This window comes from Hemiscyllium ocellatum, unplaced genomic scaffold (genome assembly GCF_020745735.1).
Source record: "Hemiscyllium ocellatum isolate sHemOce1 unplaced genomic scaffold, sHemOce1.pat.X.cur. scaffold_1765_pat_ctg1, whole genome shotgun sequence".
In the NCBI taxonomy this organism is placed as follows: Eukaryota; Metazoa; Chordata; class Chondrichthyes; order Orectolobiformes; family Hemiscylliidae; genus Hemiscyllium; species Hemiscyllium ocellatum.
In genome coordinates this window covers 81,039-94,245 of record NW_026867872.1, presented here as the reverse complement: position 1 = coordinate 94,245, position 13,207 = coordinate 81,039, and the positions used below count along the sequence as shown (strand labels likewise).

The window sequence follows — 13,207 nt, the reverse complement described above, 5'->3', positions numbered from 1 at the left end:
CATCGCTGAAACACTGAACTGAAATGAGAAAATCCCGGATGGTGTGATTAATGAGGGAATTTGATGGATGGATGGATTTGGGTGAAGGGATATTTCAGCACATTCTTCAGCTGCTGCCTGAACTTAGTCTGGGTCACGGCATAAATCGCGGTGTTTGTGCAGCAACTGAGGAGCTGCAGCATGAAGCCCAATTCCTGCACAAAGGGATCGAGATACACAGACCGATACCCAATATTATACATCCGGTACCATATAGAATACAGCATTAATGTTGACCATAACAGGATGAAATTGGCCGAGATCACAAACAGTAAAATGATGGATTTTTTTCGGTTTCTCATTTCAGTGTCAGACTGAGCGTCCCCATTGGTGTGAGCGCGGAGTCTCCTGCGGGCTCTGCTGGTCACTAAAATGTGTCTGACGGTGAGAACATTGAGCAGCAGAATCAGGAGAAATGGGACACCCGGGGTTAGAATGTGGTGGAGGAACTCGATTGTGACCCAGACACTGGAGAATTGAACAGCGCCTGTTACATCACAAAACCAGGGGGCGTTCCCAGCCAATACCGAGCCGTGAGCATAAAATACCAGGAAATGTTCTTTAAACAGCTCAGCACAGTCACTGCTCCCAGAACCACAGCCGCCGTTTTCTCACTGCAATATTTACTTTTCAGCTTCTGGCAACAAATGGCCACAAACCGATCAAAGGTGAAAGTGACGGTGAACCAGACAGAGCAGTCAGTGGCTGCATAAAGCAGGACGGCGTGGATATTACACACGGGGACAGAGTCCCTCAGGAAATAAAACTGTTCCTGATAAACAATGGGAATGTGTCTCAGGATCAGGTCGAGGATAATGACCAGGAGATCCGCCGCTGCCATGGCCCCCAGGTAACGTCTGACACATGGAGACAATCCACAATCTTTATAAAGCAGGACGTAGATGGTCACTACGTTAACTGTGAGGAAGGAAAACAAACCCATTATCCATCAGCCTGGAGGCAAAGGGACCCGTTTGATCGGGGACCCAGTGAGATTTTCAAATGTGTCCCTGTATTCAGGGATTTACGAAAATAATTGGAGCTGGAATAACAAATGGGAAGGTCGGAATTACTGACAAAAATGTGACATAAACCACAAGAAACCCTCCTCCCCAAACACACAGAGACACATCCATAAGGACAGATGGTTTCTAGAACATTCCCACACACTCGATCACCCGAGAGCAGACACAGGTCACTCCTTCCCAGTTCCTAATACGGAGAGTGGGAACGTTGCTGTCCTGAAGGATTCTCCCCCAGTTTCCCGAAGACAAACGGAGTTTGGGAATTTCTGTATTTTGGTCTAAATTGTGGTCGATCCTGTGTCGTGGAGAAATGTAAACACAGGGAAAACATATTCCCCCCTTTAACTGCCTGAGGGGCCTTCGGAACAGTGTCTCCTTCTCCCTGGAACGGGATCTCTTCCCTCGGGATCTTATCGTTTGTTCAATTCACTGACGTCCGGCCGTTCACAAACAAACAACGTCAGGGACAGAACGTTCGGGGAATGTCAGTTATAGAATGTCAGGGACAGAACGTTCCGGGGAATGTCAGTTATAGAATGTCAGGGACAGAACGTTCCGGGGAATGTCAGTTATAGAATGTCGGGGACAGAACGTTCCGGGGAGTGTCAGTTATAGAATGTCAGGGACAGAACGTTCCGGGGAACGTCAGTGATGGACTGTGCACAGGCTACATACCTGTCCCGCACGGGGAGCTGTGCAGACATCATTGTATTATCTATAAACCTCAACCGTACAGTCTGACCAGCACAGTTACCTGTGCAGTGATCAGAACGTTCCGGGGAATGTCAGTTATAGCATGTAGGGCTGTGTGCACCACCCCAGTGCATTGACCGGGGAATGTCAGTTATAGAATGTCGGGGACAGGAGCAGTTACCCTCCCAGCATGTAGGACTGTCAGTGCATTGATCTGTAACCCAGGACAGTTACCCTCCCAGCATGTAGGGCTGTGTACCACCAGTGCATTGATCTGTAACCCAGGAGCAGTTACCCTCCCCCCCATCCACCCCTGCCCAGTGAGGGGAAACTTGCAGCCCATGCTGGAAGTGACAGGAAGTACAGCTCCCACCCATTTACAGCTCCATATCGATATTGTGCACTGACAAGGGGGTGCTGTGGGTGTGAACATCCCTGCCAGAGAGAGATGGCGGGGGAATCAGTTTAAATATCACCACATGGGAGGGGTTTGTGGTATAGACAGAGAGGGGAGACTGAGAGACAGTGTCATGGACGGATGTGTTCCCAGGTTTCAGAATGCTGAAATGTAGACACTTTGGTAACAACCTGTAACATGAGCCAGTCTTCCCAGGAAAGATGGAAAAAAGGGAGATTGGTGTGAGGTGAAATGATGGAGAGTTTTGGATGAGCATTTGTTCTACAGCTTTGTAAATGGGAGCAGTTACAACAGAATCTCTGACTCACTGGGCTGATTCTAACAATAATTTGCCTCAGTGTCATTTTCATTGAGTGTGACAGAGATTATCTGTACGAGGCCAAGCTAGATTCCTGGTGCTATCTTATCAAACACAACTCATTGACTACCCCCACCCCGCCCCCACCCCCACCCCATGGTGTCCCTCTCATTCTATACCAGCCCGATTCTCCCACCCATCATGGCTGGAGGGACTCTCAGTCGCCCGGGTGCACCTGGATATTCCGTGACCCGTGGCACTGGTGCCATCTTAAAAAGGCCAATGGGCACATGGTTGAGATTTCTCAGCTTGGAGCTGCCCTGCACAGTTTACCCCGAGCATGGCAGATAAGGGGCAATTACACCACGGTTTGTCGACTGAGGCACAGAGGTCCTGGTGGATGGGCTAGTACAGAGGGTGACCATTCTCTTCCCAGAGGGAGCCACACCACCAGACCCACTGAGCATGGTCTAAGCTCCCCACCCAGCTCAGTGCAGTATCTGCGGTCTGAAGAATTGTCCAGCAATACAAGACAAGCATCAATAACCTTCCCCGCTCTGTCAGGATAAGGGTCACTGTATTCTCTCTGCTCCCTCACACTCACGGTATATCTGTTATAGCACCGACCCCCAAACAAAGCTCCTGTTCATATACACCCAGGGCCCTCTGTTCCTGCAGCCCCTTTATAATGACACAGCCTGTTTTAAACTGTCTTTCTTTATCTTTCATACCAAAGTGCATCACCTCACACTGCTCTGCATCGATCCCCGTCTACCAGCGTGTCACTGTCCTGTTAGAGTTCCACACTGTCCTCCAAAGATTTACAATTCTTGCAGGTTTGGTACCATTTACAAACATTGAGATTGTCACAGTGTCACAGTCCCCATGAAACAACTGAAATCCTGCCCCACACACAGGAGTGTGAGCAAGTGAAATACTGATATATTCCCACGGACAGAGTCGAATAATGACATACTGTCAATGAAATAACAAAAGTCCTAACACATACGAGACAGAGTAGATGAAATATTGACAAACCACAGAGCAAGAGAAATCCGGATAGGTTCCACTTATCGATATTCATCAGGGTATAATGGGATGAAGGTGAAAGTGTGTACTGTACCTTTAAGCGAGGGTGAATGCTGCTCTGAACTGGGAGCTTACAAGTCCCTGTGATATGAGAGGATGGCAGACCCAGAAACAGTATATTGCTGTAGAGCTGGGTCGGGTTATAAGCAGTTAAGAGATAGAGGGTCTTTCAGTTCACTTTCAGTGTTAAAAACTACATTGTTGTTTTTATTTAAACAGTGGAATTTGGGAGTTCTCTGTCACTCATATTTTAACAGTTTTTGAGGCGAACTGAGCATTTAATTATGTTTAGTTTAAATTACCAGATGGGATCTATGCCGTGCCTAACAATTGCTGTGTGTGTATCTGTGTGTCTCTGTGTGGGGCAGGTCTGGCAGTCTCTGTGGTGCTGAAAGTGATGCAATGCCACCCTCTGCTGGCCTCCTCACGCCACTGCACAGGCATTGGTAGAGGGTGAAAACCAACAGGGATTCACTCAGAGAGGGGGAGGGAGAGGGCAGCTGCTCACAGCACCATCCAAACTGATGTCTTATCCATGTACTGATCTAAATGTCCTTTAAACGTTGTAACTGTCCCTGTTTTCACGACTTGCTCTGCAAGTTCATTCCACACACAAGCCAGCTTCTGTCTAAAATAATTACCTTTCCTGAATTTTGTAAATCGTTTTCCACACGCCTCAAAATATCCCTCCGTTTTGAATCCCCAACTCTAGGGAAAAGACATCAGCCCTTCAGCTTATCTGTACTCCTCATTATTTTATAAACCTCTGCAAAGTTACCCCTCCATCTCATACTCTCCAGTGAAAAATGTCCCAGCCTATTCAGCCTCTCCTTATAGCTCAACCCTCCATTTCCAGCAACATTCAGGTTAAACTCTTCTGAACCCTCTCCAGCTTAATAACATCAAGGTCAATAATATCAAAGTGAATAGTCAATGTATTTTATAAGGGGAGTGGAGACCAAAACTAGAGGACATAGTTGTAAGAGGGGAAACATTTAAAAGTGACCTAAGGGGCAGCTTTTTCACCCAGAGGGTGGTGTGCCCATGGAATGAGCGGGCAGGATGCCCAGACTGGACACAGTATTCCAGAAGAGGTCTCACCAATGTCCTGTACAACCTCAACATGACGTCCCAATTCCGATACTCAAAGGTCTGACCAATTAGGAAAGTGTGTTAAACACCTTCTTAATCACATTATCTATATGAGGTGCGCATTTTTAAGAATACTACCTGACGGCCTTGGTCTCTGTTCTACAGCACTGCCAAAGGCCCTACGTTTAATTGTATAAGTCCTACCCTTGTTTGATTTACCAAATCCAATACCTCGCATTAATCCAAACTAAACTCCATCTGCCACGCCTCGGCCAGTGAGTGATATTACCACCTCCTCACCTTCCCCGTTTAATTTTAAAAAGCCCCCCCCTCTCCAGGAGGCCTGCACACTCCGGCCTTGATTTTCACAAAGACCCTGAGCTTGGTTTGCCTTGTGTGGTTAGGGGGAGGAGGGATGGATTGCAGACACAGTCAGTGGGGAGGAGAGGCTGGACAGTAATCAGCGGCCTGGTATCATTTCATGGTTTTAGGCAGAGGGCAGACACACGTGAGAGTTGGGTTATACTGATCGGTGTTTTGGGACCAGAAATTATGGTCTTTCTCCGTGTCTGGTGTTCAGTAATAAATATCTATTTGAGACCCTTCATTGGGCAGAGTGTGTCTGCAGGATTTCTGTCCCTAATATTGCAGACTACAGATAATAGCGATTAAAGATGTTCATAGTTAATTTCGATCTTGCACTTGTTTAACAAAACAAGATGTTTTGTGTAGTTCAGTAATGGTAACCTGATTATAATAAATCCACACCGAGCTGAACACTGCCCCTTAAAATGTGACCCAAAATCTGGGTATAATAGTGTAGTGGGTAGTGTCCCTGTCTCTGAGCCATGGCTCTGGGTTTGATTCCAATTCCTGAAATTGTTTGGTAGTGTTCCTAGCTCTGGCCCAGAAGGTATGGATTCATGTCCTGCCTGTTGCAGAGGTATGTCACAGCATGTCAGGACAGGCTGATGAACAAACACACAGGAGAATAATGCTACAGCTTTATGGGTATTGCCGAGTGGTGCTCATGTCCCTACCTCCGGGCACAAAGGTCTAGGTGTACATCTCACAGAAGGGTCTCCTAATATATCTGAACAAACTGATTAAACTGGTTTTAGAATTGTGACTTGATGGAGAAAGAACAGGTGTCGGTGTTGAATTTCAGCATTTCGGCCTGGGATTATTGAAAGTACAGCCATTCGTGTTGATTGGAGACATATTTCGCAGCAGTAAAGGTTTATAAAATCAGAACGGTCATGGATAGGGTTTGTAGTCAAGGTTTTTCCCCAGGTTAGGGGCGTCCAAACTAGAGGACATTGGTGGAAAGTGAGAGGGGAAAGATTATGAAGAGGCCTAAGGGGCACCTTTTCACACAGCGGGTGGTGTGTGTATGGAATGAACTGCCAGAGGAAAGTAGTGGAGGCTGGTACAGCTACAGCATGTAAAAGGCATCTGGATGCTGACAGACCTGCCGAGCTTTTCCAGCAATTTCTGTAATTTCTGTATTTGTTAAAACAAAACATTCATTTTAACACAGGTATCTGTGTTAGCTGTCTGGATACAGAATTGGCTGGCCAGCAGAAGACAACGAGTGGTAGTGGAAGGAAAATATTCTGCCTGGAAGGCTGTGGTGAGTGGTGTTCCACAGGGCTCTGTCCTTGGGCCTCTACTGTTTGTAATTTTTTTTTAATGACTTGGATGAGGGGATTGAAGGATGGGTCGGCAAGTTTGCAGATGACATGAAGGTTGGAGGTGTCGTTGACAGTATAGAGGGCTGTTGTAGGCTGCAGCGGGACATTGACAGGATGTGGAGATGTGCTGAGAAGTGGCAGATGGAGTTCAACCTGAGTAAATGCGAGGTGATGCATTTTGGAAGGTCGAATTTGAAAGCTGAGTACAGGATTAAGTATAGGATTCTTGGCAGTGTGAAGGAACAGAGAGATCTTTGTGTGCAGGTACATAGATCTCTTAAAATGGCCACCCAAGTGGACAGGGTTGTTAAGAAAGCATATGGTGTTTTGGCTTTCATTAAGAGGGGGATTCAGTTTAAGAGTCGTGAGATCTTGTTGAAGCTCTATAAAACTTTGGTTAGACCGCACTTGGAATACTGCGTCCAGTTCTGGTCACCCTATTATAGGAAAGATGTGGATGCTTTGGAGAGGGTTCAGAGGAGGTTTACCAGGATGTTGCCTAGACTGGAGGGCTTATTTTATGAGGAGAGGTTGACTGAGCTCGGACTTTTTTCATTGGAGGAAAGGAGGAGGAGAGGGGACCTAATTGAGGTATTCAAGATTATGAGAGACATAGTTAGAGTTGATAGCCATGAACTATTTCAAAATGCAGAAATGGCTAACACAAGGGGTCATAGTTTTAAGCTGGTTGGAGGAAAGTATAGAGGGGATGTCAGAGGCGGGTTCTTTACACAGAGTTGTGAGAGCATGGAATGCGTTGCCAGCAGCAGTTGTGGAAGCGAGGTCATTGGGGACATTTAAGAGACTGCTGGATATGCATATGGTCACAGAAATTTGAGGGTGCTTACATGAGGATCAATGGTCGGCACAACATTGTGGGCTGAAGGGTCTGTTCTGTGCTGTACTGTTTTATGTTCCATGTTCCATGTATTCTGAATACATTAAACATTTTATTTTTTAATGACGCAGGGCCATATAAACATATCTTCAAATCGACCGAGACCATTTTCTGCTCAGGGTATGGCTCTGTGTATGACAGCAGCAATGATGCAACGACATGGAACAGGGAATGTGATGGAGACATAGTTTGGACAATGTACAAGGAGACCTCACATGGTCCAGTTTGGGAGAGAATGACATTATTGTGTGATTCAACTCAGAGAGGGAGAAAATGTCATCTGCCCGAGAAGAAACGGCCTATTGCGCACTCTCTCCATCATTATTCCTCATCACAGTAACATGTACGAGCTAAAACAAAACTCTCCTGTTGTTACCATTCTTATTTTTATAGAATCCCTGCAGTGTGGAAACAAGCCCTTCGGCCCAACAAGTCCATACTAACCCTCCAAAAAGTAACCTTCCCATGCCCTTACAGTTACCACTGACTAGTGCACCTAAAGAAGAAATCGCTGAACACTGTGGACTATTTGACTAATCCACTTGAATTATACAGCTTTGGACTGTGGGGGGAAATGGGAGCACCCATCAGAAGCTCACGCAGACAATGGGAGAAGATGCAAACTCCACGCAGATAGTTGCCCGAGGCTGGAATTGAACTCATGTCCCTGATGCTGTGATGGAACAGCGCGAACTACTGAGCCACTGTGCTAACCTGGAACCTACCGCCAGCCTAATGCAAAGGGAATTCAGCCAAATCCAACTCTCCCAGGATAAAATCCCATTGCTAGCAGCTGTGTGAGCAGAATATCTTCAGAAGCAGAATCACATTTTGGACAATCTCGCAATTTTTCCTTTTGTCATGAGTTCCAATAATATCTTGTTTATTTTGTTTGTTGTGTGTGTGTGTGTGTGTGCGCGCGTTTAGAAAGGGAAATAACGATTCTATATTTGCAATACCCAAACAGTTTGCCATTTGTCTTTCCATCATAGTTTGAGTAACATTGCTCTGGATCATAAACGTGTTGTTTTAGCCAATTGGATCCACAGTTGGCTTGATGGTAGGAAGCAGATGGTTTAGTGGAAGGATGCTTGTCAGACTGGAGGCTGGGTCCATAGCTGTTTGTTATCTATGATTTGGTTGAGAATGTACAAGGTATGATTTGTAAGTTTGCACTAAAGTAATTGGGAGCATGATCAGTGAGGAAGTTTATCAGAAATTGCAGCAGGACCTTAATCAGGTGGGGAACTGGGCCGAGAAATGGCAAATAGAATTTAATATAGATGCATGAGGTCTTGCATTTTGGAAACTCAACTCAAGTAGGAGTTGCACGGCGAATGGGAGGGCCTTAAGGGGTGTAGTGGGCAGAGAGACCTTGGTATGCAGGTGCATGGTTCTCTGAGAGTGGAGTCAGATGTAGACAGGGCAGTGAAGAAGGCATTTGACACACTGACCTTCATCAGGCCGGACATTGAGTATGGAAGTTGGGAATTTATGTTGCAGTTACACAGGACTTTGGTAAGGCCGCACTTGGAGTATTGTGTTCAGTTTTTGTCACTTTGTTATAGGGAACATTCTATGAAATTAGAAAGAGTGCAGAATAAATTCACATGGACGTTGCCAGGACCCAATGGTCTGAGTTATAGGGAGAGTTTGGACAAGCTAGTACCTTTCCTATAGAGTGCAGGAGACTGAGGGGGGACCTTATAGAGCTGCATAAAATCACGAGGGGTATGGATAGGGTTAATGCTGTCAGTCTTTTTCCAAGGTGTAGAGAATCAAGGATTAGAGGGGATCAGTTTAAGGTTAGAGGGGAAGGAATAAAAGGGAACCTGAGGGGCCATTTCTTTACACAGAGGCTGGTACGTGGAAGAGATGCCAGCAGATGTGGCTGAGGGGGGTACATTAACAACATTTCAAAAGCATTTGGATAAATATGTGGATAGGAAAGGACTGGAAGGATATGGGCCAACTGCAGGGAAATGGGGTTAGCGTGGATGGACATTTACAAGATGGAGTCGAACCCTTCTGTTAATTAAACCAAACTTCCAGAAAAGCTCACCTCACCTCGTAATCTGTTAAAATAAGAGTGATACAGATCTCCTACATTCCACTGTTTAAACAAACATTCACAAATTAGTTTGTTAACTTTAAACAGCAGCTGTTCACAAATATAAGCCCCTCTTTTCTTAGCTACTTACTATCTGTTTCCAACTCTGTAAAAATATGCTGTTCCCCCAACCCCCATATTAAACATTACAATCTCAAGACCACACAGTCTCTATCTTCCCCGCTGCGTTACTCTTCCAGCTGCTGATCTCCTTGGGTCACATTTTGTTTTACTGCAAGTAGGTTTGTCATGAACATGTATCTTTGGTAGAGATGGCCAGTTAGCACTCCTGCTCTGCAGCAGTTACTCTGCTGTTGGAAAGAAGTAGCTCTCTCTAGTGTTCAAAATGCCGAGTTGATTTACTCCCCATGATACAATAATTCTCATAATTTGATTGCTTTCCAGCTGTCCAAACAATAGTATTCTAATTCAGTTGGCTTCTGGTCTCCTGAGCATTATTTAAACTACTAATACGTCATCCCCACCTGCTTCACTCTATGCTGTGTCCTCTTCAGGTGCTGTTTAGTTCACTCACCTACTCGGTCTAATCTCTCCCTCACCTCACATACATAATCCAAGTGTGAGATCTCCAACTTCCGTCCAGTCAATTTAGACTTATTTAAATTCAAAGGATTTCGTTTCATGTACGAAGATTAACTCAAAGGACGGAAACAGAGTAGATTTATTTGGGGCATCTTCGATGATAAGCAATTTACTGTGACACCTTTATCCCAATCATTTGGCCAATCCTGACAGTACGCTGTTAACATAGTCTTCGGTGTCTGATGCTAACTTTTCAATGCTCCCTGGGATTCAGGATGGGACGCCCTTGATTTGAAGTGCTGTATGCCTAAGCTATCCATGACTTCCTTAAACTGCTGAGGGGTAAAGTGAGACCCTTGGTCTGACTGAATCTCTTTGCAGAGCCCACAGCAAGTAAAAAAGCTACAAACTCCTCTACCTCCCTTTTTGCTTTAACACTCCAATAATGGAATTGTCTCTGGAAATCTGGAAGGCACATCCATTATGGTCAGCAAATAATGGTTTTCACTTTTCCATTAGAAAGGCGAGCTCCACAATTAATCTGAACCCACGTGAAGGGTTCTTCGAATGCAGGAATTGGCAACAAAGGTGCTGGTTTTTATTGCCTGTGACCTACCTACCATTTGGCATGTCTGACAAGTACAACAAAAATTAACCACGTTCTTGTGCATTCCAGGCCACTAGAAATGCTTCTGCACCTTAGCCTGAGTCTTCCGTATGCCGAGGTGACCACCTGCAGTTAGTTTGTGTGCTACCCGTAATATGGTATGCTACCAGTCAAGCGATCTAGTGCATTTTGGCCCATTTCCCTCTGCACTTACCTACCGTTTTTCTCCACGTTCAGGTGTTTTCCTGCACCGTGACATCTCACAGGGTGTCAGTTACCTGAGCATCAACTCCTTTGTCTTTTTCTTCCGTTTTTCCTTCCTGCTGTAACTTATGACAGTGGGATGTTGTTACTGCACAGTCTGGAAAATTCCTGGGTATATTTCTTTTAACTCCTCAGTTCCCTAGTTTTCCTTTGACTTCTCCACCATAAGAGGTCTCTCCCACCTTGGATCCTATTAAATCGTTCACAAGAACAAACTGTATTCCTGGGACTGACACTCTGTCACTCACTCTCACTGTTACTTCCCCAATCCTGATTTGGCACTCCAATGTGATGTTTCTGTCCCCAACCTGAATTTCTGTCCCAATTCCACAAATTATCACGCTCTTGAGTAACATGTCAGAAAGAGTGAAAATCCTTCCATCTCTTGGTATTAGGGGCTGAGAGAAAGTGAGGACTGTAAATGGTGGAGATCAGAGTTGAAAAGTGTGGGGCTGGAAAAGCACAGCAGATCAGGCATTATCCGGTAGGCAGGAGAGTTGCCGTTTCAGGCATAAGTCCTTCATCAGATAAGTGGGGTGGGGGTAATAGAGGGGAAGGGGACTGAGAACTAAATAGGAGGGTGGGGGTGGAGATGAGTGGAAGGTAGGTTGCAAGGCGATAATAGATGCAGGTGGGGTGTGATGGTGATAGGTCAGAGAAGAGGGTGAAGAGGATAGGTGGTAGGACAGCTGGACCCCTCAAACTGTACAGCATCAACATCAACTTCACCAATTTCCAAATCTCCCCTCCCCCAACCTTATGCCAGATCTAACAATTCAAATCAACACCACCCTCTTGAACGGTCTTAATTATCCATCGTCCTTCCCATCTATTCACTCCACCCTCTCCTCCGACATATCACTATCACTCCCACCGACACCTTCCTATCGCCCTCCCAGTGACCCTCCCGCGATTCCAGCTCCTACCCTCCTATTTATCTTTCAGCCCCCTTGTTCCCCTGCCACATTCCTGACGATGGGTTTATACCTGACATGTAGATTGTCCTGTTCTTCAAATGCTGCCTGATCATATGTGCTTTTCTGGCACCTCACTTCTCAACTATTAGCGACAAAGCAGATCCCGTATCTCAAAAACTTATAATTTATCGTCCTTCCCCGCACCCCTCCCCACCTTCTTAGTAAACTTTATCCACAGAGGCGAATTCTTTATAGAGACCAGGCACTGACTCTGTACCGAGGCTGTGCATTTTCCTACGCGGGGTTTCATTTACCAGTTTCACTAATGCCACTGGCTTAGCCTCTTCTACCACATCTTTTCCCAAAGTGTCTTCCTTCAACCCCCAGCACGGTGTGTCCAAACTTACTGCAGTGAAAGCTTTTTTTTATAGTGCCTTTCTTAAACCATCAGCACTGTAATGGTATGTGTTTCACTCCCTAATAGTGAGAACACCATAGGCCTTTCACCTCCTTGGGCTTCTTTTTTCACCTGTAGTAAACTATTATGCGCTACTGTTCGCTTTGTAATGTGTGATCACGCCTTCTCCCAGTTTCTATGTTCACAGCATGAAAATCCTCCCAGAAGCTAAATTTCATCACATGCCCCAATGCATATTTACCCGCCATTTCTGCTGTGTTTCTGACTTCTTGAACTTTATATTCATTCACATGATTTTTTACCATCTCTGGAAGTGAGTCTTTAAACTTCTCCAGCAGAATAATCTCCCTTCGAGCCACACAGGTCTTATCCATTTTTAAGGCCAGCACCCATCTACCAAAATGACTGTGTTTAATTGTTTCCAACTCAACATACGCCTGACCTGGTTCTGTCTCTATCTTTCTGAACCTCTGCCTATATTCTTCTAGTACCAATTCATAACCAATCAAAATAGCCAGTTTGACATCTGCATAATCTCTTGACCTCTCATCTGCCAGTGCTGCAAGTACCTCACTCCGTGCCTTCCAGCGTAATCTGAACGAGCATTACCCACAAGTTCACTGGACACACCATCTGCCAAGCCATTTTGTTTTTCAAATGAAATAAAAACAGATATTGACATTTTTCTCACTGAAATATGACAAGGTATTATCATAGCTGTATACATCCCTTCATCTCTATCCTGTTAATTTAGCTTTCTTGCCTAATTCCCAACTTCCGAAATTCAAATTCTCTCTCTCTCTTTTCCTCTCTTTCCCTTTCCCTTGGTTCTCTGTCTGTTTCCTTCCCTATTTTCACCTTCTAACTCCAGTTGCCAGATTTGCAATTTAAGTGTTTTCTAACTCTACTGCAGTTGCCTGTTTCTCGGACACACCAAAGTGCTTGACCAACTCAGTTACAATGTCAGCTTTCCTTTTGTTCCTGGCTAAACCCAATTCCAACCTATTTGCTAATTCTAAAAATATTCCTTCCTCTGACTTTGTAAACTTCCTTGGCAAACTTGGGAACCTCTTTAGTAATGTTAAAAAACAATTCTTTCACT

At 45.2% G+C, this 13,207-nt stretch overlaps 1 long non-coding RNA gene across 1 annotated transcript; it reads left to right on the top strand.

Moving 5' to 3' along the window:
• Nucleotides 1–661: 661 nt before the first annotated feature.
• On the top strand, nucleotides 662–11,302 carry LOC132810557 (uncharacterized). The gene is made up of 3 exons (XR_009642923.1): nucleotides 662–889; nucleotides 6,195–6,287; nucleotides 7,318–11,302. It is a non-coding gene; the product is annotated as an uncharacterized LOC132810557 (long non-coding RNA).
• Nucleotides 11,303–13,207: the final 1,905 nt, after the last annotated feature.